The 25,848-nt window shown below is 35.8% G+C and overlaps 1 pseudogene; it reads right to left on the bottom strand.

Moving 5' to 3' along the window:
• Nucleotides 1-2,728: 2,728 nt before the first annotated feature.
• The window catches only part of LOC100659705 (large ribosomal subunit protein uL3-like), a 61,751-nt pseudogene continuing 38,631 nt past the window's right edge, over nucleotides 2,729-25,848 (bottom strand).

Genomic DNA, 25,848 nt, shown 5'->3' with positions numbered 1-25,848 from the left:
GAAAAACAAGCAAGTTGGACAATGTTCTCTTGTGATTTAAAGTTTTCATTGACTTATTTTTGGAAGTAGGTTACCAGACTTTTCTTCCTAGTCTGTCTTAGTCTGGAATCGCCCCTGACATCTATGCACTATAGGTTGCCCCACTGGTATTTGAAATATTGGTAGCATAGCTTCCAGCATCACCGCAACACACAAGCCACCAAAATATGATAAAATGACAGATAGATGGCAGATATTATGTATGTACATTATAAAATATGGAGTGTATGAATATGTATATATTTATGCAGAGGTAGATATGATGGAAGTAGAGATAAAGACAAATAGATAAAGAAAGAAAAAAGAGAGAGAGCATTTTACATTTGCCAGAAACTGTGCTAAGACTTACAAGAGAAAGAATAACTTGCCCAAAACCACACAGCTAAGGAGCAATCTACTTAGATCTTAACATTGATGCCATAATCCTAACTACTGTCTTATAATAGTTGATATATACTTATCTTTTGTGCATAAATTAGATCCTGGAATAGCTCAAGAACTGTATAAAATCAATGCCCTGTGCAAAACAGAACTGCTGTCACTGTTGAGACAAAGTAAAATAATAATGATAATAATAATAAATACTTTAACTAAGCAGGTTTTCTGTCTAGGTATTAATTGAACTGACTGTGGTTATCTTGAAAAGAAATCTACTGAGCACCTTTCTGTGGGAAAACATAAAAAGGGCTTATTGTCTACCTGATTGTTCATTTCCTGTTTGAAGAGAAGCAGAATTGGTTTCCATATAGACCTTTGTCTTGGAAGGTAATTTTAATCACCAATCACACAGATAGTTTGTAAATTACCCTGAAGTACAATTCTGCAGTCCATAAGAATTTAATAGGACTCACTAAGGCAGGTCCTTCACGTCAGCTAAAATACAATACTTTCGGGTGAAATTACTTTCTAAGCCATAGATGAGGAAGGACTAAGCAATTTGCTACCAACAATTATTATTGACTACGCTGATGGTAGTATGAAGTTAAAAAGAAATTTATTACTCTATTTCAGGTTTCTGAATTTTCAATTTATAGTTTAACACCATCTCTATAACTGATTTCTATTAAGCTGGGAGATGAAGGGGATTGTATGTTTTCAGAGACCATTAAATAGGAGTTTAGATTTTCTTGTTAATTCAGGCTTGACATATTGCAATACATATACTCAGAAAGGCAATCTTGTTTAGAATGTATATTGCACTTTTCTAAGTCTTTTTTTTTTAGTTTTGGAGAATTATGCTTTTTCTAAAATTAAAACGATATAACAATACAGCTTTCACTATAAAGCAATAATTACGACAATGCCATAATAACTACATACGTTACTCTGTTGTAATCACAGAATTCTGACGTTGGTGATCTGACAGATTTAACAATGACATGATTATTTTTTTACAGTTCATATAAATTATGTTTTTATGAAGTAGGTTTTATTTGCAAGCTATGTAGTAATGTGCATAGATTATCAGCAATAACTAATGAACAGATAGGCAATTAAGTTTTTCTGAGTGTTTACAAAATGTCAGGCCCTGTTCTAGCCCTTTTTAAAGTACTACATTCACTTTGTACAAGAAGAAACTCAGGCATGAGGTTGTTAAGTAGCTTGACTAAAGTCACATAACTAATATTGATTATTTAACTTTATTCAATATCAAGAAGGCTTGTATGTATCTTGTTATATAGGGAATTACATTTCTAAGTTTTTTATAAGAACTTATTCTGATTATCAATACATACTAGTTTTCTGTGCTGCTATAAAAAATTATCACAAGCTTATCGACTTAAAACAAAACAAATTTATTATTTTATAGTTCTGAAGATCAGAAACCTGAAATGGAAGATTTTAACTGGGCTAAAATCAAGGTAGCTGGAGTTCCTAGGGAAGACTTTGTTCCCTCATCATTTCTGGCTTCTGTAGTTTTTTTTATAGGCATCCTGTAGGATAGGCATCCTGAGGAGTCCTAGTGGTGGAGTGGTTAAGCATCTGGCTGTTAACCAGAAGGTCGGAAGTTCAAACTCACCCGGAGAAATAGGTGGTGGTCTGCTCCCGTAAAGATTACAGCCTTGGAATCACTGTGGGGCAGTTCTACTATGTCCCTTGAGTCAGAATTGACTCCACGGTAATTTTTTTTTTTTTTTGGATAGGCATTCTACATTCCTTGGCTCCTGGCCCCTACTGCCTTCCTTTGGACTTCTGATTCCTTTATCATATCTTCTTCTCTGACTCTGAGCCTCCTGCCTCCCTCTTATAAGGACCCTTGTGATGATGTTGAGCTTTCACAGATAATGCCAAACTACCTCCTCATACTAAAATCATCAATTGGCAAAATCACTCATTTGCAATAGAGGAGGGGAAACAAGTGCAAGCACTGCAATATGGAGACTCAAAGCCCAAGACACAGATATTGGGCGTAAGCACTTCCTAAACGTTCAAAGATCACAAGTGTGTTTTAGGAGAACGCATGTGAAGAGAGTATATTATAAAATACTTGCTCTTTTCTAAAACATATTAACAGAAAAACAGCTTTACTTTCTTAAAATCTGGTTTTCTCCTAAACAATTTAGAAATAAGACTTTTCTTCTGAGGTAAAACAGAAGGTTTTTTAAATTACGATATATGCAAAACTTCTCAAAGAAGAGAGAATGGCTCCCTGGCCAGGAAAAAAAAAAAAAAAAACTTTTTTTTTTTTCCTTACTAAATGAACGCATATGATTAAAGAAAGAATGCGTCCACATGAGGGGTAGCTGCTGGTGGGTTATTTATTATGAAATACACAAAAGAAGCAGTTCATCTTATGGTATGTGTCCACCCCACACTCCAGAAAGTCAGATAGCTGAAGATTTGTACTGTTTTTGCTATTAAGTATATCTTTATTCAGGAGTTGGGTGCACATAGCTGATCCACACACATACCCATTAAAGAAAAACCATTGCCATCAAGTCAATTCTGACCCTATAGGACAGAGTAGAACTGACCCATTGGATTTCCAAGGCTGAAATCTTCCCCCTTCCCCACCCCACTGGCAAATATTTTTTATTGCGATCCCACCAGCTGAACAATCTGTTCCTGACATTAAGCCCCTTTTTCCTTTGCATTCGGTCTTTCTTAACCAGTCTCATGAATGCTTTCTTTTCTTCTACAGTTTGGAAGCAGCCATAGACAAACTTGGAGGTGGTGTCAATGAACCTGAGATCAGTCTTCTCCAGGCCCTAGCATTTGATCTGTACAAGCAAGGACTTGCAGAGAGTGCGCACTTGCTTATTGGTTTCCACCAAGCAGCTTCACAGCATGACAAATTTGTTGGCTACCTCTCTGCAGTGGACAAAGACACCCAGGGGGCTGATGGACTTGTCAGACAGAGAGTAATCAGTGGAGGCATTGTTTTTGGTCAGTTTGCAATTCTTGATAAGGCACCTCTGGCCAATTTTGTATCTTGTTGATCTCAGTGACGTGATGGTTGCCCTTCTTCCCAGCTTGTGCCACAGAGGAGGCCACGAAGGCAGCATTCCAGGCCCTATACGGGCAACCTTGCACAGCCCTTGGTGGATCTTGCAGGACAGTTTCTTGATATGCCAGCTGGTGATGATCTCTTTGCAGCTCTTGCACTTGGTCACCCTAATTTAATCTCCACGATTTCTTTTTACATCCATGGCATCAGATATAGTGGCTTAAAGAATTAAGGAAGAAGACTGAAAGAAATAGGGCTCTTGTTAACTTATATTTGCTGCTAAAATTATTTGATTTATATGTATTCTCATGCTAGACTATAAGTTGCATAGCATCAGGCATCCTATCTGTCTTTTGTTCGTCATTGTGCATCTACACTATTCTAGTTGGATTGGCAGCTGGTCAATTAATATTTGCTGAATACAAATAAATATTAGTTGAAATACACGTCTTAGTCTGGGTTGTCTTGAGGAGCAAAACCAGTGAAATGTACAATAACATATACAGAGAGAAATTTATTTGAAGGAAATGGCTCATGCAATTGTGAAGAAATGGTTGACGATTGTTGGGCTGGCAAGTTACAAATCCATGGGTTAGGTGTCAGGCTGAAGAGCTCTGCTGGCTCACAGGGTTGTAGGACCTGATGAACCCTAATCCTGCAGGCCAGGTGGCAGGCTAGAGGCCTCTGCTGGCTCATGGGCATGCTTGGGTTGGCAAATTCAGAATCTGCAGGACAGAGATTTCTGCAGGCTTATGTGCCAAGAACCGGAGGTCAGGAGATAAGAAGGGTTCAGGATAGAGAAAGAGAATGAGCTTTGCCAGAACATCCATTTATATGCTGAAGGCAGGCCACACCCCGAAGAAATCTCCTCTTTTAACTGATTGGCTGCTCATGTCAGATCAAAAAATGGAAAGTAATTATATATTGTCTGCCAAACCACTGATAAATATAGCCTAGCCAATTGACACATAACGTTAACCATCACAGTACACATATATAAAAAATATTTGATGTTCATTCATTATTCACTTATTCATGCATTATTTCTTAATTTTTCAATTCATTAGAATGAATATATGCATACATACACATTTTACATGAATAAAATATGATTTAAAGAGGGAGCGTTTTCAAGGTGGTGCCTTGCAAGCTATTTCTCAGTTAAAGGCATCCAAAAGGAGAACGCACCTGCAAATTTAGATAAATATCTAATAACCCGCTACCATCAAGTCAATTGCGACTCATAGTGACCCTATATCTAATATTTAATATTTAGATAAATATCTGATTCTCTGTACTTGTTCAAAATCCTACTGAATCTTTATCCTGAGGTTGTGTATAAATTTAAGCACTTATATTGATTTTTTATATTGATTTAGGAGTCTCCTAGGTTACATGTAAATATAATGTGCATATATTGATTCTGGGGTCTTCAGTACACTGCCAGCAGCAGTTGGTTTCAGATGTTAGCAGCATTTAGGCTTTGCACTTATCAAAACAAGAAGTGGATTCCTTTTTAAACTCTCCCACATGGCCTTGCAATAAAAGCCTGAAAACTAGAAATTGTGTTTAGCCATCTACATTACTGATCAGTTGAGCTCTATATATTAAGATGCTTTAGTAAGATTTGGTCTTTATCAAATTCCTCAGAATTCTGGACCATTTTGTGAAAATTATTTGACAAAATAGATTTTGACTTTGTGGCCAATTATATACTGATCCTTTAAGATACATCTGAGATGAGATGCAGCACACCAAGTAGCAATAAAAGCTAACCCAGACACACCACAAATTTCATTGTTTAGCCAAATTTATCAAAACAAGTTGGCATCTGATCAGATGATCTTATAAGGGACATTTGTGTCTATCTGGTTTCTGGTTTCTACTGAATTTCAAATCTGTTTTGTCTTTGATTCCTGGCTGTATTCTTTATATTCCTATTTGAAATCATCTTGGAATTTGGGTGTTTTAATCTCTATAGCTAACTCTGATGCCTTAGCTGGATACTGTTTTCAAAAGGTCAATAAAACTGGATGCTTGATAGTATTCAGACGATGAAGGTACTAAAAAACTGTTGAAGTCCATCTTATTAGGTTTGTCCCAGGAGATATCATTTTGGGCTATCTGCTTAAAAACCAAGGCAATGTAATAATTTTTGTATGTTTGTTTTTAAAATGCAACATAAAATTTATTCAGTGCCAGCCCAGTAATATTTGTTTTAAAGACATCTTTGTGTGCAAATCAAAAATGACTATAATCATTCAGATATTTTTATAAAGAAAATTCCAAATTGAAATTCCTCCAAAGTACATGATTTTAAGTATTTGTATAATTTGAAGTTCACTGTAAAGATATTTCTCATATACTTCTGGAGTAGTGTGGACATTTTAATATTTTATTTTTCATTTAATGAATAAGAAATATTATGGTGCAAAGAAGCCCTGGGGGCACAGTGGTTAAAACTTTTGGCTGCTACCTGAAAGGTCAGTGGTTCCAACCCACCAGCCACCCCAGGGGAGAAAGATGTGGCAGTTGGTTTCCACAAAGAGTACAGCATTGGAATCCCCCTGGGGGAAGTTCTACTGTGTCCTATAGGGTTGCTAAGTGTCAGAATCGACTCGATGGCAATGGGTTTTTTGGGTCTTACCTTGGTGGTGAAAATGGTTAAAATGCTTGGTTGCTATTCTAAAGGTTGGAAGTTCACATCAACTCAGAGACACCTCAGAAGAAAAGCCGCGTCTTCTACTACTGAATAACCAGCTTTGAAAACTGTATGGAGCACAGTACTACTCTGAAACACAGGGGGTTGCCATGAATCAGAATTGACTCAACAGCAACCATTTTTTTTATTGCATGTTTATTTGTGAAATCATCCTTAATATGCAGATTTTATAGAATCCAAGAATACTATGGGAATTCATTTCATTGGTATCATTAAATAATTTATCAGATGGCCGGATATGTTTATTAGGATAGATAATATTTACGAAGTAATTCAAAATGCAACTGAAAGGCAAAATACAACAGAAAGTGGTACATTTTAAATCAACATTAATGAGAAATAGTTCAAAATATTTTATTCCCACTAAACCCATTGCCATTGAGTTGATTCCAACTCACAGTGACCTATAGGACAGAGTAGCACTGTCTGCCCCATAGGGTTTCCAAGGACTGACTGGTGGATTTGAACTGCTGATCTTTTGGTTAGCAGCCATAGATAGCTCTTAACCACTACACCACCAGGGTTTTCTTATTCCCATTAGAACATAATATACTCAAAGCACTTGCTTTTGTTGTTGTTAGGTGTATTGAGTCAATTTCAACTCACAGAGACCCCATGTACATCAGAATGAAACATAGCCAGGCCCTGTGCCATCCGCACAATTGTTGTTATACTTGAGCCCATTGTTGAAGCCACTGTGTCAATCCATCTTGTTGAAGGCCTTCCTGTTTTTCAGTGATCCTGTATGTTACAAAGCATGATGTCCAGGGACCTGATAACATGTCCAAAGGACATGAGGCGAAATTTTGCCATTCTTGCTTCTAAGGAGCATTCTGGTTGTACTTGTTCCAAGACAAATTTGTTTGTTCTTCTGACAGTCCATGATATATTCAATATTCTTCACTAACACCATAATTCAAAGATATCTACTCTTCCTTGATCTTCCTTATTTATTGTACAGCTTTAACATGCATATGAAATGATTGAAAATACATGGCTTGGATCAAGTGCACCTTAGTCTTCAAATTGACATCTTTGTTTTTCAACACTTTAAAGAAATCTTTTTCAGCATATTTGCCCAATGCAGTATATCATTTCATTTCCTAACAGAAAGAACAGGGACTTCAATATACCAACCCAAAAATCTAATCTTTCACATAGAGAGAAATAATATATACATATATGTGTTTATACAGTAGTGTTAAAATTTTGGTAATTTGAGGGAAAACAAATAAAACATTTTAAGGAAACACAAACTCCTAATGGTCCTCAAAAAAACTCACAGTACTTAAAAAGGTTACCATTTTGAAAACATTTAGAATATTGAGAGAGTCACTGAAAGAAGACAAAAGAATTCTCAACATCTACTCAATCATGAGTCAATAAAGCATTAGGAAATCTGGTTTTATTGTATGCTGATTTCCACTAACAAAAGCCATTTTTAAGCTGGGAATGAGTTGTGGTATATTGGCTGCCTAAACAAATTGCAGAGGCAATAATCCAAGGTTCACATTTGAAGATATTGGCACTCTTTCTGAAGCTAAATGCAGTGACGCCTATTACATTTGTGTCTTATTAACCAGCTTCAAATAGGGCTATGAAGCACTTTGTTCTCACTTTACAGGAAGCCCTAGAGACATTCTTTTGCTGCTAAAAGATTTGTCTTTGTCACATTGTTTGGTAAATTTCCATTTACTACAAAGAATAAAATCAGGGGGATTTTGAAGTGTGCTTAAAAAGAAGAAAGCAATTGTACTATGTTTTATTTCCCTAGTCGGACAATGAGAAATGGCTCAAAACACAAATGCTATGTGCAGATTTTTCCTGGAAATTTTGGGACTTAAAGTGGACAATTGGGTTTAAAAACAAAAACTGCACAGCCAAGTGTAATTTTTGGACTAGTTTTTATTGGTAAATAGGAAGCCCTGGTGATGCAGTGGTTAAGTTCTACAGTTGCTGACCAAAAGGTTGGCGGTTTGAACCCACCAGGCACTCCTTGGAAACTGTATGGAGCAGTTCTACTCTGTCTTATAGGGTAGCTATGAGTTGGAATCGACTCAGCAGCAATGGGTTTATTGGTAAACAAGATTTAAAATATGAAATGATCAATATTTCTATGATGATTGTTTATAATGCAATGTAAATATAATAATATCTTTATAATTGTAGAAAATATTTTACTGGTTTCTTTATATCATAATTCAAAATCACACATTTTTATTGTTTACCAAACACCTCATTAAAAGGGTGGACTATGAATCCTAAGAAAACTAAAGAAATAAATAAGATGTTATAAACCAGTTTGGAGGTCAAAAAGTATTTCCTGTCACTTGTTTTAGGCTTCATACCCATTGCCATCAAGTCAATTCCAACTCATAATGTCACTATAGTACAGAGAAGAACTGCACCATCAAGTTTCAAAGCCTGTAATCATTATGGAAGCAGACTGCCACATCTTTCTCCTGCAGAGCGCCTGGTGGATTCAAACAACAACCTTTCAGTTAGCAACCGAGCATTTAAACAGGGCTTCGGCTTCACAGGTTACCAAAAATGTGGTAAAGGCAACTTAATTTATTTTTCCTTTTTCTAGAGGCATATTAATATATTCAAGTGTGTTGAGGAAATTACGCACTTTAGTTAAGTCTCAGCAATTCTTAATGGTCAAATGTCATTGTCTTTCTTTATGAAGTTGCTTGAGAGTGTAAAGATATTATGTGTCAGAATCCATTGTAAGCTGTATCACCAGAGAAGGTGTTCAGAGACATCTTGTTCTCCTTCTGTGCTCTATGATATATCTTAACTCAGGATGTTTCCAAAAATCCTCAAATTTGGGAGCCATGTTTGATTAATTTTTATGTCCCTAACATTAACACAGAGATTTTTATTAATTATGCATTAAATGAATGAATGAGTAATATTAAAGGCTCTTAGATTTTTAGGATATAAGGTAAAAGATCTGAGAAATAATTGGTATAGTAATGGCTACCTTTACATTTGTCCCCCATTAATCCTTCCAGCAACAGCAACAAAGGAAGTCTGACTTATATCTGGTATGACAAAAAATACATTTTGTGTTGAATGTGTTTACATTTCTACAGGCATTTACTAACGCTTACTGACTTAGAAAAAAATCCCCACACCCATCCCACATTATTTCTGTGATCCACAAAAATGAAAACAACAGACTTAGCAAAGGCCTTTCATTTAGTTGAAGCTTTGAGGGTCAAGAGATGTTAAATCGCTTTTCTTTGTTCACATAGGCATTTAGAGCCACAGCCAGGAACTGGTCCCCGGCCTCCTTGAATCTAATTTGTTGCATTATCTGTTAGGTGCTTTATTTCCCTCTTTAGACTATTCTTCTCAGTGAGAGCAAACACAAAGATGAAGAATGAATGGGATTGGGCAGGTTGATTGTCAGAGTTTCAGTGAATAACCAGGGTTTCAAAGCTTTTAGAATAGTTCTGGTGAACATTTCCTGAAAGTTAATGACATGTTATTTTGTTCCCTTATAAATTATTGAAATACTAGCACACAATACTCAAGGGTTTAGTCACAAAAGCACAATGTAGACATAGTTATAATAAGGCAATGCATTTATAACTAAGAGGGTTTAGTACAACCAGTTTAAAAGCAATACATAACAATAGCAATAATGTTGAGTTTTTAGTTTTCGACTTCCAGGTATTATGAAAAGGAAAAAGAAACAATTTCAGGAAAAAAAAAAAAAAAGATTAATAGAAAAGAAAATAAATACAACTATACAAGTAAAAGAGGATGTTTAGGGGACCAAATTGTAGAAAAACAACAAAAGCAAGAAAAGTTGGTTAAAATTTCTATTAAATATTGGAGTATAAAAACATAAATACTATATTATCTATGTCCTTAAACAATTCACTATTCAGAGTAAAGAATAATTGTGCAATAACACTTAACACATTGTCAGAGATTATTATACACCCACTCCTCATTTATCAACATGGTTAGGTTCCAAAGACCAGGTCATTATGCAAAAATAGAGGATGACCATATCAGATCACAAAATGGTGGTACATCATTACATAACTGCCAAATTACATCATTATGTAACTGCCAAACCACTGAGAGTCTTGGCACAGCCAAGTTGACACATAACCTTAACCATCACAGTCAGCGTTACTCTGCCTCACACCTCAACAGTACTACCAGATGTTGTCATTTTGCACAAAATAGTAGGATAGTAGATTTTTTACTATTGTTGCAAATGCTAAATGTTGAAAAACAAGATAGTCTATAAATGAGAAGTAGGTTTATATTAGGAAATGATCTAAGTACTCTGTAAATTTCGCAACATTTAATGCTTACAATAACAAGATAGCTCTTGTTATTATCTTCATTTTTAGATTTAAAAAACTGATGCACAGAGATGTAAAAAATGGCCCAAAGTCTCATATCTAATTAATGACCTAACCTAGACAAGATTTAAAGTCTGATTCCTGAGGACTAGTGGGCTAATGCCTAACCATTATGCCTTCTGTCCCCTGAGCCACAAAGCTATACTTTGTTATGATATAAAGCCAACACAGTAGAAAGCATGATTAAAAACAAATAGAAACAAAATAGTAAAGGGACACAGGAAAAGGCCAATACTTTCAAATTAGGAAGTTTGAAATAAAGTTTCAAAGAAAGTAATGGGCTAGTGAAATTTCACCTCTAAGATCCAAATAGTCTTTTTCATATTTTATTTTCAAGACTGAAAAATAAGCATTTTGGTATTTATTTTTTCATATTAACTATAATACAGCTCATTATATAATTTTTAATGCCACAGGACAGAGTAGAATTGTCTCATACTGTTTTGAAGGAGTGACTGGCTGATTTGAACTGCTGACCTTCTGGTTAGCAGCTAAGCTCTTAACCACTGTGCCATCGGGGCTCCTCTTAAATAATAAAAAAAATTTTTTTTTTTAGAAGCTAATAAATATTTTAAGAAGCCCTGGTGGTTGAGTGGTTAAGAACTTGGCTTCTAACAGAAAGATCAGTGGCTCAAACTCACCAGCCACTGTGGGGGAGAAAAATGTGACAGTCTGCTTCTGTAAAGATTAGAGCCTTGGAAACTCTATGGGACAGTTCTACTCTGTCTTATAGGGTCCCTGTGTGTCAGAATCGACTTGATAGCAACAACTTTATTTTTTTTGGTTTAGTACATATTTTATTTTTTTTATTTTGTTTATATTCCATCATGTTAAAATAGAAGGATATAAGTTGGCACATGAAAGTATAGGTTATCATCCTCGAAACCCCAGTGGCATGGTGGTTAAGTGTTTGGCTAGTAACAAAAAGTCAGCAGTTTGACTCTGTCAGGCAATCCTTGCAAACCCTATGGGGCATTTCTATTTTGTCCTATAGGTTTGCTATGAGTCACAGGTGACTCGACGGCAGTGGGCTTTTTGGGTTTTTTTTTTAATACTTAAAAAAAAAAAAAACAGGTTTCAGCTGAGCTTCCAGACTAAGGCAGCCTAAGAAGAAGGACCTGGCGGTCTACTTCTGAAAATAATTAGCTGGTGAAAGTCTCATGATAGCAGCAGAACATTGTCTGACAAAGTGCTAGAAGACGAGCCCCTCAGGATGGAAGGCACTCCAAAGACGACTGGGAAAGAACTGCCTCCTCAAAGCAGAGTTGACCTTAATCATGTGGGCAGAGCCAAGCTTTCAGGGCCTTCTTTTCCTGATGTAGCAGAACACAAAATGATAAGAAACAGCTGCAAATGTCCATTAAAAATCAGAATGTGGAATGTACAAAATATGAACCCAGGAAAACTGGATATCATCAAAAATGAAATGCAAAGCATAAACATAGATATCCTAGGCATAGTGAGCTGAAATGGACTAGTATCGGCCATTTTGAATGGGACAATCAAATGGTCTACCATGCTGGGAATGACAATTTGAAGAACAATGGTGTTGCACTCATCATCAAAAGGAACATTTCAAGATCTATGCTGACTTACAACAACATCGGTGATAGGATGATATGGAAATGCCTAAAAGGAACACCAGTTAATATGCCTATTGTTCAAATTTGCACAACAACCACTAAGGGCAAAGATGAAGAAATTAAAGGTATTTACCAACTTCTGCAGTCTGAAGTGATCAAAATTGCAATCAAGATGCATTGATAATTACTGGTGATTGGAATGTGAGTGTTGGAAACAAAGAAGAATTGGTAATTGGAAAATATAGCCTTGGTGATAGAAATGATGCCAGAGATCACATGACAGAGTTTTGCAAGACCAAGGACTTCTTCATTACAAACACCTTTTCTACAACATAAACAGCCACTACACATGTGGACATCACCAGATGGAATACACAGAAATCAAATCAACTACATCTGTGGAAAGAGATGATGGAAAAACTCAATATCATCAGTCAGAACAAGCCAGGGGCTGGCTGTGGAACAGACCATCATATGAAAGTTAAAGTTGAAGCTGAAGAAAATTAGAACAAGTCCGTGAGACTCAAAGTACAACCTTGAGTATATCCTACCTGAATTCAGAGGTCATCTCAAGAATAGATTTGACACTTTGAGCACTTATGACCAAAGACCATTAGGGGAATGATATCAAGGACATCATACATGAAGAAAGCAAGTGATCGTTAAAAAGACAGAAAAGAGAGAAAAGACCAAAATGGATGTCAGAAGAGACATGCTGAAGCTTGCTCTTGAATGCTGATTAACTAAAGCAAAGAGAAGAAATGATGAATGAAAGAGCTGAATGGAAAGTTTCAAAGGGCAACTCAAGAAGACAAAGTACTAAAATGACAGGTGCAAACACCTGGAGTTAGAAAAGCAACAGGGAAGAACACGCTAAGCATTTCTCAAGATGAAAAAACTGAAGAAAAAATTCAAGCGTAGTTGAAATACTGAAGAATTCCACAGGAAAAATATTAAATGACACAGGAAGTACTGAAAGAAGATGGAAGGGATACATAGAATCACCATACCAAAAAGAATTGGCTGACGTTCAGTCATTTCAGGAGGTAGCATATGATCAGGAACTGATGGTACTCAAAGAAGAGGTCCAAGCTGCACTGAATGTGTTGGTGGAAAATAAGGCTCCAGGAATTGATGGAATACCAATTTAGATGTTTCAACAAACAGATGCAGTCCTAGAAGTGCTCCCTCTTCTATGCCAAGAAATTTGGAGGACAGCTACCTGGCCACCCAACTGGAAGAGATCCATATTTATGCTTATTTTAAAGAAAGATGATCCAACTCAATGTGGCAACTATCTACCAATATCATTAGTATTACACACAAGTAAAATTTTGCTGAAGATCATTCAAAGGCAGTGGCAGCAGTACATTGACAGGAAACTACTAGGAACTTAAGCTGGATTCAGAAAAGGACGTGGAACCAGGGATATCATTGCTGATGTCAGATGGATCCTGGCTGAAAGCAGAGAACATTAGAAAGATGTTTTCTTGTTTTTTATTGACTATACAAACGCATTTGACAGTTATAACAAATTACAGATATGGATAATGTTGTGAAGAATGGAAATTCTGGAACACTTAACAGTGCTCATGAGGAACCTATACATAGATCAAGAGGCAGTCATTCAAACAGAACAAGGGGACACTGTATGCTTTGGAGTCAGGAAAGATGTGCATCAAAATTGTATCCTTTCGCCATACTTATTGAATCTGTGTGCTAAGCAAATAACCTGAGAAGCTGTGCTATATAAAGAATGGGGCATCAGGATTGGGGTAAGACTCATTAACAATCTGTGATATGTAAGTAACACAACCTTGCTTGCTGAAAGTGAAGAGGGCTTGAAGTGCTTACTGATGAAGATCAAAGGCTACAGTCTTCAGTATGGATTACACCTCCACGTAAAGGAAACAAAAACCCTCACAACTGGACCAATAAGCAACATCATGATAAACCCAGAAAAGATCAAAGTTGTGAAGGATTTTATTGTACTTGGAATCACAATCAACATTCATGATAGCAGCAGTGAAAAAATCAAGCAATGCATTGCATTGGGCAAATTTGCCACAAAAGACCTCTTTCAAGTGTTAAAAAGCAAAGCTGTCACCTTGAAGACTAAGGTGTTCCTGACCTAAGCCAATGTTTTCAATCCCCTCATATGCATGCCAAATTGAACAATGGATAAGGAGGACCAAAGAAGAATTGATGCCTTTGAATTATGGTGTTGGTAAAGAATATCGAATATGCCATGAGCTGCCAAAAAGAATGAACAAATCTTTTTTGGAAGAAGTATAGCCAGGATGCTTCTTAGAAGCAAGGATTGGGAGACCGAGTCTCACATTCTTTGGACATGTTATCAGGAGAAATCAATCCCTTGAGAAGGTCCTCATACTTGGTAAAGGAGAGGATCAGGGAAAAAGAGGAAGATCCCCAAGAGGATTGACACAGCGGCAGCAACAATGGGCTCAAATACAGCAAAGATTGTGAGGGTGGGTCGAGACAGGGCAGTGTTTTGTGCTGTTGTACACAGGGTCACTGTGAGTCAGAACTGACTTGATAGCACCTAACAATGACAATCTGAATGAGCATGTGGCTCAGATTCCTTTAATACCTTTTCTTGATACAGTGTTTCTTCTTTTCCTCTGACCTCCTGCAGTTTCTTATTACAAATAGATTGAGGAGAAAATATCTTAAGGCTTCCATCAATATGACATACCCAAACAGAAAAAGACAACTGCAACATTAGAGTTTTGATCAGAAGTGTGTCTTTGAAAGACAATGCTCAAGAGAATTGTCTTAGAAGTTCATAGAGAAATATATTTTCCATTCTAGCTCATATGGATTGAGAAATAGAAATATAGATCTACATTAATCTTGTGGGCAGTGGCTAATTTTTAGCTGGGTGACTAGAAATTTAGAAAATGGGGAGTGCAAACATGAAAGGGAAAACTGGTGACAATAAGCTAAGATATGAATATGAAACAAGAAAGTATGAAGTCCTATATTGCACCTTTTCGAAGGATAACTTCATTAAAACCTTTCCACGGGGAGGCCATTGACTTGTCCTTGCTGGTATAAACATGTGTTATTTTCATGGATTTACCTTTCTGGCAAATAATACTTTCGTTAGCATCCCTATCTATGGACTTGTGATATTTACTTTCATGGTATTCCACAAAGCATTGCTTTTAAACAGGCATTCATTTTGCAGCAAATAGGTGTGAAAATGGGTGCATATCCATGAAATTAAAAGCTTTTTTCCCCACATACTCTGTCATAACAAGCAGCTTTCCTGATAGAAAAGAAGAATGACCTACAGACAAGTCAGTTACAACGACAGCTGAGAATTAATATCCTGAAAGTTTGTTGCTCTTTCTTAAAGAATATGGTCAATACTTTGAATTAGCTCTCAGTGGGGGGTGTTTAAGGAGTCTTGGTGGTGTAAAGGTTAAGTCCTCTGCTACTAACAAAAAGATTGGTGATTTAAACCCACCCTTTTTTTAAGGGCACCTTAGGAGAAAAATCTGGAAACCTGCTTTGGTAAAAATTATAGCCAATGGGGAATTGTTAAACCCCACTCAGACACATGTGGTCATTGGGAGTTGAAAATCAAGTCAATGGCACCTATCAACAACAACATGGGGTGTTTATTTTTCCATTGCCAGAGAACATAGATATTGAAATCAAGGATTGAAAATGAGAGAGGATCTTATTACTATTTACGTTAGATTTCTATTGTTGCCATAAGAAATCATCACAAACTTAAGTGGCTTTTAAAACAACACGCTTTTATTTTCTCATAGTTCTTTAGGTCAGAAGTCTGGTTGGTTCACCTGGTTTCTCTGTTTAGGATCTAACAACACTGAAATCAAGGTGTCAGCAAGCCTGTGTTACTTTTCTGAGCCTCTGAAGGTTAGTGTTCTTTCTAGTCCATGCAACTTGTTGGCAGAATTCAGTCACAGGCTGTTATATAACCATGGTTCCCATTCCTTTCTTGGCTGTCAGCTAGAGACAGTTTGTGGCTCCTAGAGACTGCTCATATTCCTTGTATCATGGCCCTCCATCCTCAGGGCCAACAACCATGATTTGTGCCTTTCTCATTTTTTTTAAATCTCTTTGACCTCCCCTTCTGCTTCATGTCTGCTTTGCCTCTTCCTCTTCTGTCTTTTTGACTGCTTTCATCTTCTGTTTTTAAAGACTCATATGATTATGTAGGTGCCACCCGGATAGTCCAGGATAAATTCTTTGTCTTAAGATCAGCTGATTAGTAATCTTGATTATATTTGCTAAATTCCTTCACTGAAGTATCTAGATTAAAGTTTGAGCAAACAGGGGGTGGAAATCTTGAAGGGGGTAAGAGCTTCATTAGAATGCTACCTACCACACTGTTAAAGCTAATTTTGTTGTTGTTGTTAATTTGCCTGTCTCCTGTACCTAAAATGTTGGGTCCTGCTTGTTCCACCAGGGACAGAAAAATAGTTCCGTTGCACTGAAAGTTTAGGTAATGGCCTGGCCATTTTGATCTCCATATTCTTTTGAATCAACAAAGAATGGGTTAATTATAAGCCGGTATGATTGGCCATGATACTCACAAGATTCAACGTGTTGGTAATACATAATATGTATAAAACCAAACCCAGTGCCATCCAATCGATTCTGACTCATAGCAACCCTATAGGACAGAGTAGAACTCCCCCATAGTTTCCAAGGAGAGCCTGGCAGATTCGAACTGCCAACACTTTGTTTAGCAGCTGTAGCACTTAACCACTATGCCACCAGGGTTTCCCATGATATGTATAGAGAAGAAAATGTCTAGATCCCAGGGATTTTCCTAAGGTATCACAGTATTTCTAATGATTACATCTTGTTAGGCAAAAAACACAAAATTGTTGTTGTTACTGTAGGGAAGTTCATTATGAAAAGTGTGGATATTGTATAACCAAAGTGTTGGAAGGTACTTATTATTAAAATATTGTCTCTAAGCTCTAATTTTACCATTTTAGTCTCTCTGTTGTGGTGGTGGGGCTGGGATTCCACAAACCATATTCTATTTTGTCATCTGGATTTTTAACTGAAGTCTCTGCCTCAGGGGTACACTAGAGGTTGTTTGAAAATTTGAAGTAGGGAAATGGGGCTTCCTATTTTTTTGTTTGTTTTGTTTTATTTATTTTAAAATTTTCTGTTAACATTAAAATCATCCCCAAAAAACACTGTATGTAGCAGTGGATGGTTTGTGCTCTAGCTTCTTTAGCATTGACTGAAAAGCATCCCATGATTAGCAGTCTGAACCCCAGTTCTATGGAGTTCTTTTCTCCATGCTTTCGAAGTACTGTCATTAGACAGAGTGTAACCGCTTCTTAGATGTGTGAGCCTACATTTTTAAGGCCCTTCCCTAGGACCTAGTATTCCTGATGTCTTTCCTTTATTCCTCTATCCACACAGTTGGTAGCTACACCTTGCAGTTGCCATCTCTGTGGTACTTCATCATTGCCTTTTTACTTCTACAGTTCTCCAAAACCTATGAAAATAATTCTCTGTATTAATTTTTTATTGTTGTAATACATAGAGCAGTTTCCGTTTTTTCTAAAAGTATCTCTTCTGATAGAGGGGAAAAAAATCTAAACAAATAAATTAGCAAAAAATAAGCAAATGCATATATGAATGCATAAATAAATCAATTAATTAATGGACAGACAGAGAGAATTTAGACAGCAGTGTTATAAAGGAAATAAGCTAGGGTAATAGCATGGAGGTCGGCCGGGTTGAGCTGTGGTAGTTCAGATAGGATGTTTCAAGAAAGACTCTGGAAGTGAGACATCAGGATGAGCGCCTTAAAACTGAGAAGACACCAAGAATAAAAAGTAAGGAGAAGAATCTTTATAAAAGGGAACAGTAAACGTAAAGCAACAGTGTGCTTGTCATTAAATAAAAATGTGGGGAGTACAAACTTGGAAAATAAAGTGTAAAAATACGTAGTAGATGTGTTTGAAGAAGTATGCAAAGTCCAGATCATGTTTTGGAGGTTATCATTATTATTATTATTTTAATATAAGCAAAATAAGCCACGGGAAGATTGTATAAACCTGGTTGAGCAAACAAAAATTGAAAGAATAAAACAGAGAAAAATTGGAATATTTTGTTTATATTTTAAATAAATATAGACAATTTATACTAATGTACATTTATTTTATTTTTTTTACACATTTATAATAGTATAGTATAATTTTGGTGACTCTGACATTCTAATTCTGTTTTCTAGACCAATCAAATGTTTGCTTCAGTATAATTTTAATTCAACAAATATAAAACATCTATTAAGGGAAAAAATTGTTTTCTAAATGTGTATGTGTACACTTAGTCACATACATTTTTTTTTCCAAACTTGAGAAAAAAATAAATGCTCAGTAATTGTTTGTTGAAGTTAATTACATCTACTAAATTTCAAAATCGAAATACCTATCTGACATGTATTAATGTATTTAATTCCAAGTAACAAGATGCATGTTTTTACCATTTCTTTAATCACAGTAAAGGAAACTACTAACCCTAACTCAAAACTCGTATCTCCTGTTGTCTACACCAAACCTCTGGCCAACAGTTGAGTGGGAAGGAAGTACGATCTATTTGCTTATGACAAAAATGAGCAAATAATATTTGTTCCATTTGTTCCAGTAGGAGAAGTAGGGGATAGAATAGCCTGGTGTGATATTGATGAGTGTTATGGTAATTTTGCCATCAACTTCTTAAAGACATATCAATTTCTGCATGCATGCATGGTGGCACAGTGTGAGGCATGCTGGAAAGCAGAGTTGAATATGAAGATTCTAGCATTGGGAGAGCTGTTATAGAAATGCTTAATTCCCCATTCAAAGTCCTGAACCTAAATATTTAGAACATCAACTGCACAGGTTTGTTCAAGTGTTTACTCTCAAAGACTAGTACAAGGGTGTAGTCTTATTCTGTGATTTTTTTCCACCTTTGGTAAGAGATGAGAAATGCTGAAGTTGAAATTATGGGACTTGGAATAATGAGTTTCCTTTTCAATAATATTATCAATAATATCAGTTAGCTATTATAGCTCTCTAACTGGGGGCAGGAAGACCATTAGCTACAATTTCTTTGGCATCCTCTTTTATTAATATACAATAAATTATTCCATTATCTATCTAATTTGCCCAGGCTGTGAGTCGGAATGGACTCAATGGCAGCAAGTTTTTTTTCTTTTTTTCTTTTGGTGACGGAATATTTTTGGAACTCCTCTGGTGGTGCAGTGGTTAAGAGCTCTGGCTGCTAAATAAAAGATCAGCAGTTCAAATCCACTAGCTGCTCCTTGGAAACCTTAAGGGACAGTTCTACTATGTTCTACAGGGTCACTATGAGTCTGAATTGACTCGTCGGCAACAGGTTTGGTTTGGCTGGGAGACTTTTTAATCTCTTTTTTTTTTTTCTATCTCAATTACAAAATTATGTTTTTCTTTAGCTTCTGAAAATCATTACAAATAATTCATTTCTCTACATCTCCTCCATATGTATCATCTTTTCTCATAATTTTCTGTGTTCACATGTGACATTCTCTTTTTCTGGGATGCTTTTCACTACTTTATTTTTCCTGGTTCATTACTCTTTATCTTTCAAGTATCAGTTCAGACATAACTTTCTTGGGAAAACATCTCCTGATAATCAACAAATACTAAGTTACGCTCCAGTATCATTCATTTTTTTTTTTTACCACTCTCCCTATATCTGTACTTTTGTCTGATAACTTGTCTGTCTTTCTGTTCTTCCGTAAATTGTTGAATGGATGTAATTTTGCCATGCATCTCTGAGTCTTTAGGTTTAACTCAATGTCTATGATGTATCAGGCACTTACACAAAGACTTTAATGATTTGATGGAGAGATTGCTGAATAGAAGGTTGGATAGTAAAAAGCATCTAAGTAATTTGAATATTATTTGGACTGAGCTCAGTTAAATCTTGAACTACACAGTGGTTCACAGTGTGTTAATATGAAGCCTATTACATGGTTTCAAGTCCCAATTCCCATACTATTGATCAAGCTTCCTGTGTCTAAATTCCCTTAATTGTAAACTATGGCTAATAATAGTATGAAATACAAGCTCTTCTGAAAGTCTGAAGTGTGGATATATACTTATCTAGGGCACTTATTCAAAACTTAACATCATAAATACTAAGAAATCTAAGATTAAAAAAAGATAATTATTATCACCTCCATATCTATAGCAGGGTTTTTCAGGCTTGCTTTATTGACACTTAGGGTTGAAAAAAATTTGTTGGGGGGGTCAAGGTAGTGGATTTTCTTGTACAGTTTAGGATGTTTAGTCCTAAACCCACTAAAAAAAAGAAAAAGTTGTAGGCCAGAGTAGAACTACGCCGTGGGGTTCCAAGGAACAGCTAGTGAATTCAAACTGCCAACATTTGTTTTGCATCCCAATGCCTAACCACAGCACCACCAGGGCTGCCTATAGGATACCAGTAATACCTCTTTCCACTGTAAACGCAAAAATGTCACCAGACATTGCCAAATATCAACTGGGTATACAAAATTACCCTTGGTTGAGAATCACTGTTCTAGAGAGAATTACTGGACACTTCTGAATCTGTCTCAAAACTACCTGTGCCTAACACCTCTAAACCCTACTCCAATTTCTATCCCTTCAAAACCAATAGTAAGTTTAGTACTTCTCCCAAATAAATTCTTCAGATACTTGAGGAGAGCCATTACAGTCACCTTTCAAACAATTGTTTTCCATCTTGAATAACCATTGTTTGTTTACCTTGCATTTATTTATTTACCACTACCAAAAATCTAAATAATAAACTCTCCAAAGTTTTTTAATATTTCTATTGACCGTAAATGAAAATATTATACTGGAAGATTTTATCCCAGGAAAACCATTTTTTGTATCACCATATAATATATTTTTTTAGTTTAACTTGTCATAATTATTTTACAAAAACTTTAAAAACTCAATAAAGAGGAATTGTTAAACTATGTTCATAAGTATGGGTAGGCAAAATGACTGTAAATGATTGGTAAGGTGTAAAAGTCTAAAAGGATTCTGGGTTCAGATTGCTTTACGATTATTTTATGTTCCCATTCAAATTTTTGAATGAAAGATGAAATTTCTGTGTATGGTTTATGCAAAACCAACTACTCATGATTCCAACCAAAGAAACCCATTCAGAAAGAACAGTCTTTTTCTCTCATTCAAAATTAGACAAGTAAATGTACAGTCATACACTGAAAAAAATAAATTGTTATGTGCTACTTTCTGAGTCCCAATTACTACAAAACTTTTGATATACCTACTAATTCTTGAGCCAATCACATCGGAAAAAAAGGCTTCTTCTTTATGTGTATGTTAACTAGCATGCCTTTAAAGGTACAAGTAAGTGGCACACAAATAATAACATTGATTCTGATGCTATAGAACTTCCCAAGGCTACATAAGCCAAGGAAAAACAAATATAAACATAATTTCATAGAACTTCAAGCTTGGGTGGGTCAACTAAAGTGAAATTCCTTCCAGCACTTCAATCCAATCAGTGATAAAGTGTTTTATATACGGACATGAAGACTTACATAAAATAACGCATACCCAGTGCCATCGAGTCGATTCTGACTCATAGCGACCCTATAGGACAGAGTAGAACTGCCCCATAGAGTTTCCCAGGAGCGCCTGGCGGATTAGAATTGCCAACTCTTCTGTTCGCTGCCGTAGCACTTAACCACTACGCCACCAGGGTTTACAAAATATACATATGTTTATTTTCTGTAACATGCCCTACAAATGTAAGTAACAGTTCTTTTCCTTTACAATAGTCTTTAGACTGCAGCCAACTCATAGAAGATCTAGAAGTTTTTTTTGTGGCTATTTTTTTTTTCAACTTGCATTCAAGAAATACGTGAAAAATCATTTTTAGCATGATACCGTGTCGGGCTATATAACCTGTGGAATGATATTTAAAATATTTGTATGGCTTTCTTATTACTTCTCTTGTGTATCACCTGGAAAGTTAGATCTTAAAGATAAACTCAGGTTTTCCCCTGGAGTCATATGCATCGGTGAGCTACTGTGAGTTATTTAACCAGGTGTTTCTTTTTATTATTTAAATTTTCCAAAAGGGGTGAAAACAAACAACCAAATATCACAGAAAAACAAACTGTAATGGCTTTGAACAGCTGTTTTTCTCCCATTTCCATGGGTCATGGGAGTCATTCTTTTATTTCTGACCATCTGCAAACCCCACTTAAGGCCTTAAGCAGGTGTTGTGCCTCCTCTGGCAGAATATCCTTCTCTCCAAAAACAAGAATGCAGTTTGGAAGAAGAAAGTAAGAAGAACAAACTAATAAATTGCCTTTACACCTACCAGATCTGTAAAATTGGACATTTTGATAAAACTTAAAAAAATATAAAAAAATTTTTTTTTTAAAGTGATAAAATTTGGGGGGGGGGGAATTTATTTATTTTTTTCCCTAGGAAAGGCGAATGTAATTACTGTAATGTTTTGTTTTTGCACTACCAGAAGCTGCTATGGAGAAAGAAAACATAGAGCTGCAGTGGTATAAATTGCAAAGGCCAGTGTGTCTCCAATATGTCATTATTTATGACAGGGCAAGGATCCCAGATTCAGTAGTCCTATAAGAAAGGTGGATTCCATGGGTGCTGTTAATCTCTCTCTTTTCCCTTAGGTGGGATATTGCTTCTTTACTGGCCTCTGTATATCCCAATCATACCCTTGCTTCACTCATTTTAATTAACTCATGTCTTAGGGGACCTGAGTAGTGTATTTGTTTTATGTTATCTTATTTCATAATTAAGATTTTGAATATGTAGAGATTTTTTCCCTATTTCCAATCTTTTGTTGAACACAAAAGAGTTACCCTTTTTTTAATTGATTGCTTAACATTACTGAAATAATAAAAATATGAAGTCTCGCTTAACACCGATTATATAGTAGATTTCTTTGAGATGTTGATCTCTCCCCACCATTTAAAACTTTTGCTTCATAAAATACAAAAAAAGTTGGAGAAGATATGTAGGGTTCTTTTTTTAAAATGTATTTTTAGTTATCTCATTTAGCCAGTAACTCTAATTCTTCTTTCCTGAATCCATAGTTGTATTAAAAAAAAAAAAAAAAAAAGCAGTTAGTGAATTCAAATTTCACCTACATTATCTGCTGATCCACTTTCAAAAAAGTTAACCATTAAAAACCTTATGGACCACAGTCATATTCTGACACACACAGGGTTGCCATGAGTCTGAATTCATTTGATGGCAACTGATTAACTGGTTAATTTTTTTACCCCACTCTCTGGTAAGCATATCAGTAGAAATATAAATTAGATTTTTTGGTTGTAACAAAAAGCTAAACTATACCAAACTTATATAATAACATTATGATAATGTTTCTTTGAATCCATGGGGTCTAGTGACTCAAATGTCCAAAAATGATTGTGAAAGTATCATGAGTATTGATTTGGGGGTTAAAAGTAAATTTTAACAAGTAGCTGAACTAACAAATAAGCTATCAGTGAATAATGAGAAAACAGTATTTTACATAATTATCAAAGATGTCACCTTGAAGACTAAGGGGTGCCTGACCCAAGCCATGTTGTTTTCAATTGCCTCGTATGCAGGCAAAAGCTAGACAATGAATAACAAAGATCGAAGGATTGGCACCTTTGAATTATGGTGTTCATGAAGAATATTAAACATACCATGTACTGCTAAAAAGGGAACAAATCTGTCTTGGAAGAAGTACAGTCAGAATGCTTCTTAGAAGCAAGGGTGGTGATGTTATTGGGAGGGATCATTCCCTGGAGAAGGACACCACTCTTCGTAAAGTAGAGGGCCAGGAAAAAAAAAGAAAGATCCTCAACGTGATGGATTGGCACAGTGACTGCAACAATGGGCTTAAGCATAGCAACAATTGTGAGGATGGCGTAGGACTGTTTCCTTCTGTTGTGCATTGTCAGCGTGATTCGGAACCAACTCCATGGCACCTAACAACAATTACCAAATCTATTAGTAATTTTAATAGTTTATTGCAAACATTTTTTTTAAAATTTCAACATTATTTTGATCAGTTTTAATCTGATTATTCTGATACATTATCTAAAAAAGTTCAAGACTTACATCAAAAGATAATATTTATTGAAACCGTATATGTAAACCAAACTCAAACCAAACCTACCGCTGTTCAGTCGATTCAGACTCATAGCGACCCTATGGGGTTGAATGTATTGGGCTATGATGCTTTGGAATAATTTCTATAAAAAGCTTCTCTATATCAAAAACTATAAATATAGTGTATATCAAACAAAAAAAAGAAAAAACCCAGTGCCATCGAGTCGATTCCGACTCATAGCAACCCTATAGGTCAGGGTGGAACTGCCCCACAGAGCTTCCAAGGAGCGCCTGGTGGATTCAAACTGCCGACCCTTTGGTTAGCAGCTATAGCACTTAACCACTAGGCCACGAGGGTTTCCATAGAGTGTATATATAGACATACATTTACTAATTTTGTAAATATGGATCAGTTTCTCTCATTGCCTGTTTATATCTTTTAAATATAAACGCTGTTAAGAGTATATGTTTCACTTAACAGTTTTTAAAGTATCTTTCCTGGTACTGCATAAAACTTAATCTTTTGAAGCAGTGAATGCCAAGAGTTTCTGCCTATAGGTTAAAGTTTTTATGTTTATGCAGCTAAATAAGAATGCTTGTGACAATGTAGTAAATTCTTCCTGCACTTAAGGAGCTGTAATTTAGAAACTCCTTCTTCTGAGATTTTGACTTCTTTCCCTTTCGTGGTGAAATGACATAATAGTCTGTAGTAGATTTCTATGAGATGTGGATCTTTGCTTAATAAAATAAAAAAGTTGGAAACCATGTATAGGGTTCTCTTTCTTTATTTTTTTGGTTATATTACATGAAATTGAATAGTGTGGGAAAACTACTTGGAATGCATTATTTACTTATATTTTAATATGGGACTTTAGATATGATGGAATTTAAAAATATTTTTATCAAATAATATGACCAGCAACGTGAAGACCAAATCAAAGAGAATAAGAGAGTTGATATAATATATTGATACAATTTCCTGCATATGAAACCTGTGTTTCACACTGGCAAGCATTGGTGTCATTATCCACATCAGAATACAGAATAACAGTCTGAAATGAGTTTCCTCTTTGAGTTTTCTTACTCCCTGATGCATAACTCCCTGGGGTGGCATGTGTTTGGCTGGGATGCTTTTGAATAATTCCTATAAAAATTCTTCTCTATATCAGGGAACCACATTTTGTTGAAAGGAGCTAGTTAAAGTTAATGAATTAATAATGGCCTAGGGGATGCAGATCTCAAAGCTCATTTTTGAATTCAGATTACATGCAGAGTAAGATAAAAGATATGAGAAAATAAACACAAGTGGAAATTTAGATATCCTGCATAGCTCTTCATCATCCTCTTAGAAGGGAGCAAATAGTCAACATGTATTTTATGCTTGGTGTGTGCCAAGCAGCCGGCTAGGTGATTGGCATATGTCATCTTCTTCAACCTCAAAAAGTGGTTAACAGTTTGTTTCATCTAGGAAATACATGGGTGCATGTGTATGGAAATATACATGCGGAAATAT

The sequence above is a fragment of the Loxodonta africana genome, chromosome 17 (genome assembly GCF_030014295.1).
Source record: "Loxodonta africana isolate mLoxAfr1 chromosome 17, mLoxAfr1.hap2, whole genome shotgun sequence".
Lineage (NCBI taxonomy): Eukaryota > Metazoa > Chordata > Mammalia > Proboscidea > Elephantidae > Loxodonta > Loxodonta africana.
The sequence above is the reverse complement of the archived record's forward strand: the minus strand, read 5'-3'. Positions and strand labels throughout refer to the sequence as shown.